Source organism: Bombina bombina, chromosome 6 (assembly GCF_027579735.1).
Source record: "Bombina bombina isolate aBomBom1 chromosome 6, aBomBom1.pri, whole genome shotgun sequence".
In the NCBI taxonomy this organism is placed as follows: Eukaryota; Metazoa; Chordata; class Amphibia; order Anura; family Bombinatoridae; genus Bombina; species Bombina bombina.
In genome coordinates, this window is record NC_069504.1 from 614,520,404 (window position 1) to 614,527,241 (window position 6,838).

The window sequence follows — 6,838 nt, forward strand, 5'->3', positions numbered from 1 at the left end:
GCACATTGTGTATTTTAAAACAAACGCACCACTTGCTGGGATAAAACAGTGAGATCTGCATAACAAGCATGCACCTAGATTACAAGTTTTGCACTATAGAGGGTGCAAAACGAATGCAACAAAAGTTGCATTATTTCACCCTCCATAGCGCTGCCATTTCAAGTTTCTAAAAAGCCGCCTTGTGAGTGCGATATGATGGCGATGAGCTCCATACTGCACAAAATCCAAGGGCTGCTTTGACATGCGGGCTGCTTTGACATGCTCGTGCATGCTTTTCCCATAGACATCAATGGGGAGAAGGTGTTAAAAAAAACTGAAGCGCGGAATTACGTTTAAACACCCTAACATAAACCCCTCATCTAAACACCCCTAATCTGCCGCCCCCGACATCGCGACACCTAGATAAAGTTATTAACCCCTAATCTACCGCTCCCAACATTGCCGCCACTAATAAAAGTTATTAACCCCTATTCCGCCGCTCTCCGACATCGCCACCACTATAATAAATTTATTAACCCCTATTTCCCCGCACCCCAACATCGCCACCACTATAATAAAGCTATTAAATAATTAAAGCTGTTAGCGCCTATTCCGTCGCTTCCAAACATCGCCACCACTAAATAAAGTTATTAACCCCTAAACCTCTGTCCTCCCACATCACCGCCACTAAATAAACCTATTAACCCCTAAACCGTCAGCCCTCGACATTGCAAAAAACTAAATTAAACTATTAACCCCTAAACCTAACAACCCCCTAACTTTAAATTAAAATTACAATATTCCTATCTTAAAATAAATAAAAACTTACCTGTGAAATTAAAAAAAAAACCTGTTTAAATTAATAATTAACCTAACAACTATTATACTAAAATTAAAAAAACTACCAACTAAATAAACTAATTAACACATTAAAAAAACTGACACTACTAAAAATATGTCAATCTAAAATTACAAAAAATAACAAACACTAAATTACAAAAAATAACAATCGAAATTATCCAAAATAAAAACAATTACACCTAATCTAATAACCCTATACAAATACAAAAGCCCCCTTAAAATAAAAAAAAACCCCTAGCCTACAATAAACTACCAATAGCACTTTAAATGGCCTTCTGTAGAGCATTTCCCTAAAGAAATCAGCTCATTTACCTGAAAAAAAATACAAAGACCCCCCAACAGTAAAACCCACCACCCAACCAACCCCCCAAAATAAAAAATCTAAGTCCAATTCCTCACCTGAATCAAGGTCAACCAAAAAGTGTAATTGAAAAGTCTTACATGTTAAATCACTTGTAGAGGAGCTACCATAAGGCATATGGCAAGCAATATTTTTAATACCTGAACATGAAGGTTTTCCACAAAGAATCAAAGAAACCTGAAACTATTTAAATGGATGATATAAAGCATTATTCAAATATGTCATGAATCAACCAAAGCGAGGCATTTAAATGAAGGGAACCTTCAGGTCCAAATTGGAGAAAATTGACGTTTCTTCTTTAGAATTACAGAATCGATTAAAACTGCAGACCCTTTTCCATGAGAGAAATATGGCAAACTCGCACAAGATTGAAACGATACCGAGTAAGAGACTAGCATGTCCTTTTTTCACAGGTACATATGGGGCACGAGAAATTATAGCAATGATAGACAAAAAATTCACATTGTTATAAAAGACAATCATGAAAAATGCTGTTAATCTAGGAAATGCACAATTAAACTATATGTATCATAGTGAAGTACTGGAAAAAAGCAGAATAGAAATGAGACAGGGATAATGTTCACTGGCCTCTCTAGGGTCTTCTGCTTCACCATCCTCAACAGCTTTTCAAGTCACTAATAGGCCGATTATCTAAAGCTCTCTGGGCTGGTGAGATTCTATAAGAATGCTTGCCAGCCCTTCTATTTCTCTTGTGGAATTCTATAAAGCTACTTTTTACCCTGAAAACAGGGTGTCTCGCTAAGGGACACTGCATTTACATATAGGAAGGAGACGCATACATTAAAAAAGTGCACAATTATATTTTTTATTTTAAAATCATAGAAAATGAATAATTAAACAATTCACATAGATATAAAAAAATTATATTGTTAAGGTGCATCAAAGGTAACACAATTCTTATTTTATCAAAAATGTAAAATTTGTACGTAAATTACACAGGAATAAATCGTATCGTAATAAATATGCACAATGTAAATTGTAAATTTAAGTATACTATATGTGCAAAAAATCCCACTTATAAATATAAAATACAAAGCGTAATTGTTCTTTTTGCGAAAAATGGGCTGAACATGGGCATATGTGAAATTGTCTCGCTAATCCCAGGGTAACTCTGTAAAGATTTTTGCACTGTAGATTTTTTCTCACCAGAAAGTGGCTCAAAATACTTAAAGGGACAGTCTACTCCAAAATATTTATTGTTTAAAAAGATAGAAAATCACTTTATCCCAATTCCGTAGTTTTGCATAACCCTCACTGTTATATTAATTTACTTTTTACCTCTATGATTACCTTGTATCTAAGCCTCTGCAGACTGCCCCCTTATTTCAGTTCTTTTGACAGACTTGCATTTTAACCAATCAGGGCCCTCTCATAATTAGCTCCACGGGGCGTGAGCACAATGTTATCTGTATAACACACATGAACAAATACCCTCTAGCTGTGAAAAACTGTCAAATGCATTTAGATAAGAGGGAGCATTCAAGGGCTTAGAAATTAGCATATAAGCCTACCTAGGTTTAGCTTAGAACACCAAGAGAACAAAGCAAATTTGATGATAAAAGTACATTTTAAAGTTGTTTAAAACTGTATTCCCTATCTGAATAATGAAAGTTTAATTTTGATTAGACTGTCCCTTTAATACTCTAAAAGAAAAACATATGCATTTGAAAATAAAGGTGATTGTAAGATGCTAAATGCAGAAAAGCATCATAATATGATTTATATTGTCTGCAGGATTTAATTTTTAGTAGGCCCCCTGCTCACTGCTAACTTTGCTTTATGTAGCGCAACGTCCCTTTCCAGCAACCACCATTATTTTATATAGGAGCCATCTTGTCACTCGCAGGGACTGTCCCTTTTTTACAATGATTCCACCATGACAACCCCTGCAAGGGTCAGCGTTAAAAACCATGTCTGATCTGGCGAGATTTAGATAATTGCCCCTTAACAATGAAGTAAGAAGTGAGTATCTATACTATAATCGCGTTTGTAACGCGTCCGTTGGTGTCGCCAGTTGTGCATGCATCCTCAAAAGTATGTTGGCTGCATGGGACAGCCAAAAAAATTTTGGCTGTGTGCACAGCCAAAAGAATCCACCTGGATGCAGCGAAGTTGCATCCTGATGGATTCTGAAAATGGCAGGGTGGTGAAAGAATCCACTGCAGTGTATACAAACCCGAAGCCTTAAAAAAAAAAAACACAAAATATCAAAAAAATACGTAACCGCCCGCAATAAATACATAAAAAATATGTAATCGCCCGCACGAAATATAACAAAAAACCTACCCGCCCGCACGAAGTATAACAAAAAAAAACTAACCCCCTGCATGAAGTATTAACAAACACCTAAATCGCAAACCCCCACATCGCAAAATAATAAAGTAACCTACAAACCCCCACATCACAATAAACCTAATGAACCCATTAACTCCTAAACCGTCAAGCACCAACATCTCAATAAAATTAATTAACCTATTAACTCCTAAACGCCAAACCCCCCACAACGCAAATAACTAATTTAATTACTAAACCCCCTAACCTAACACCCCTAAATTAACCCCAATACTAAGTTACACTTAAATAAAACCTAAAATTAAATTACAAAAAAAATCTTAAATTTCAAAAAATAAAAAACTCTAAAATTACAGGAAAAAAAAACAAAATTATCAAAAATAAAAAAATGAAACCTAATCCCTATGAAAATAAAAAAAAAACCCTAAAATAAAAACACCCCCTAAACTAAACTACCAATAGCCCTTAAAGGGACCTTTTGTAGGGCATTGCCCTAAGTTAAACAGCTCTTTTACATTTAAAAATTACTAAATCCCCCCTAACAGTAAACCCCCCCACCCACCAAACCCCCCCAAAAAACAAAACTAACACTAAAAAAACCTAAAGTATCCATTGCCCCTAAAGGGGCATTTCTATGGGCAAAAAAATAAAACACTAAGCACCAAATACGTACTCTGTGGATCCTCAGCGGCAGTCCTCAACGGCGTGGAGGCTCCTCTACATGTGATCGTCCGTCGCACACTGAAGATTGAATGCAAAGTAACCCATATTTATTGGGGTACCTTGCCTTCCTATTGGCTGAAATTTTGAAATCAGCCATTAGGATGAGAGCTACTGAAATCTTATTGGCTGATTTGAACCGCCTATTGGATTTCAGTAGCTCTAATCCTATTGGCTGATTTCAAAATGTCAGCCAATAGGAATGCAAGGTACCCCAAATTGATTGAGGTAGCTTGCATTCAATCTTTAGTGTACGACAGACATCAGATGAAGAGGAGCCTCCATGCTGCCGAGGACCGCTGCCGCCGAGGACCACCGCCATTGAGGACCACCGCTTAGGATCCACGCGTCGGGGAAGACAGCTCCACACCTCCACTCTGTGCCGCCGGTGAGTACTGCTGCTGAGGATCCACAGCTCCGCTCCGCGCTGCCTTTGCACCGGATGAAGATAGAAGATGATGGAGTCGCCTGGAAGAAGACCTCTGTCAGACTTCAGGAACGGTGAGTACCTATTTGGAGCTTAGTGTTAGGATTTTTTTGGCGGGGGTTATTTTAAGATTAGGGATTTAATGGGCTGGAAAAGAGCTGATTTCCTCTTCAAGGGCAGTAAAAGAGCTGAATGTCCTTTTATGTTCAATGCCCATACAAATGCCCCATTAGGGGCAATGGGTAGTTTAGGTTTTTTTAGTGTTATTTTTATTTTTATTTTGGGGGGTTTGGTGGGTGGGGGGGGGTTTACTGTTAGGGGGTAATTGGTAATATTTTTAGGTAAAAGAGCTATTTAACCAAGGGCTATTGGTAGTTTAGTATTAGATTAGGGGTTGTTTTTATTTTGGGGGTATTTTTTTATTTTTATAGGGGTATTAGTTTAGGTTTAAACATTTTTATTTTGCATTGCTTTGTTTATTTTTTTCTGTAATTTTACATTTGTTATGTTTTGTAATTTGGGGGTTGTAGTTTTTTTTTTTTTTTTAAATAGACTGCCCTCTGGGCAGGTTTATCGCCTAATCCTATATAATAAATGGCCAAGTATGTTTGTCAGATGCAGTCATGCGCAGTAGAGACTGCACATGACAAACATACCTGGTCATTTGGATCCTGACACTCAGCACAGAGCAAGGCTGAAGCGGAGTGTCAGGGGGCGTGACCAATGGGAGCGTCGTGGTTGGGGCGTGACCGGCGAAGGGCGTGACCGGATGCGGCGAGGGGCGTGGTCGGGTGGTGAGGGGCGTGACCGGGCGGGTGCTGCCACAATGGGGCGTGGCTGGAAGGGTGCTGCAATGGGGGCGTGGTCAGAGAGTCAAAGGGTTTGAAAGACAGAGCCAGAGAGGGAGCAAGAGAGGGGGGAGAGCAAAAGAAAGGGGGGAGAAGGGCCAAAGAGGGGGGGAGAAGGGCCAAAGAGGGGGGAAAGAGAGCCAAAGAGGGGGAGAGAGCCAAATAGAGGGGGGAGAGAGCCAAAGAGGGGGGAGAAGGGCCAAAGAGGGGGGAGAGTGAGCCAAAGAGGGGGGAGAGAGCCAAATAGAGGGCGGAGAGAGAGCCAAAGAGGGGGGAGAGGGCCAAAGAGGGGGTGAGAGAGCCAAAAAGAGGGGTGAGAGAGAGCCAAAGAGGAGGGAGAGAGCCAAATAGAGGGGGGAGAGAGCCAAAGAGGGGAGAGAGCCAGAGAGGGGGGAGAGAGAGAGCAACAGAGGAAAGAGAGCCAAAGAGGAGAGAGAGCAAAAGAGGGGAGAGAGCCAAAGAGGGGGGAAAGAGAGCCAAAGAGGGGGGAGAGAGAGCAAAAGAAAGGGGGGAGAGAGCCAAAGAGGGGGGAGAGAGAACAAAAAAGGGGGAAGAGAGAGCAAAAGAAAGGGGGGAGAGAGAGCAAAAGAGGGGGGAGAGAGCCAAGGAGGGGGGAAAGAGCCAAAAAGAGAGGTGAAAGAGAGCCAAAGAGGGGGGAGAGAGCCAAATAGAGGGGGGAGAGAGCCAAAGAGGGGAGAGAGAGAGCCAGAGAGGGGGGAGAGAGAGAGCAAAAGAGGAAAGAGAGCCAAAGAGGAGAGAGAGCAAAAGAGGGGAGAGAGCCAAAGAGGGGGGAAAGAGAGCCAAAGAGGGGGGGAGAGAGAGCAAAAGAAAGGGGGGAGAGAGCCAAAGAGGGGGGAGAGAGAACAAAAAAGGGGGAAGAGAGAGCAAAAGAAAGGGGGGAGAGATAGCAAAAGAGGGGGGAGAGAGCCAAGGAGGGGGGAAAGAGCCAAAAAGAGAGGTGAGAGAGAGCCAAAGAGGGGGGAGAGAGCCAAAGAGGGGAGAGAGAGAGCCAAAGAGGGGGGAGAGAGAGAGCAAAAGAGGAAAGAGAGCCAAAGAGGAGAGAGAGCAAAAGAGGGGAGAGAGCCAAAGAGGGGGGAAAGAGAACAAAAGAGGGGGCAGAGAGAGCAAAAGAAAGGGGGGAGAGAGCCAAAGAGGGGGGAGAGAGAACAAAAGAGGGGGCAGAGAGAGCAAAAGAGGGGGGAGAGAGCAAAAGAGGGGGGAGAGAGCCAAAGAGGGGGGAGAGCGCCAAAGAAGGGGGAGAGAGCGCAAAGGAGAGGGTCGAGAGAAAGCAAAAGAGAGGGGGGAGAGAGAACAAAAGAGAGGGAGAAA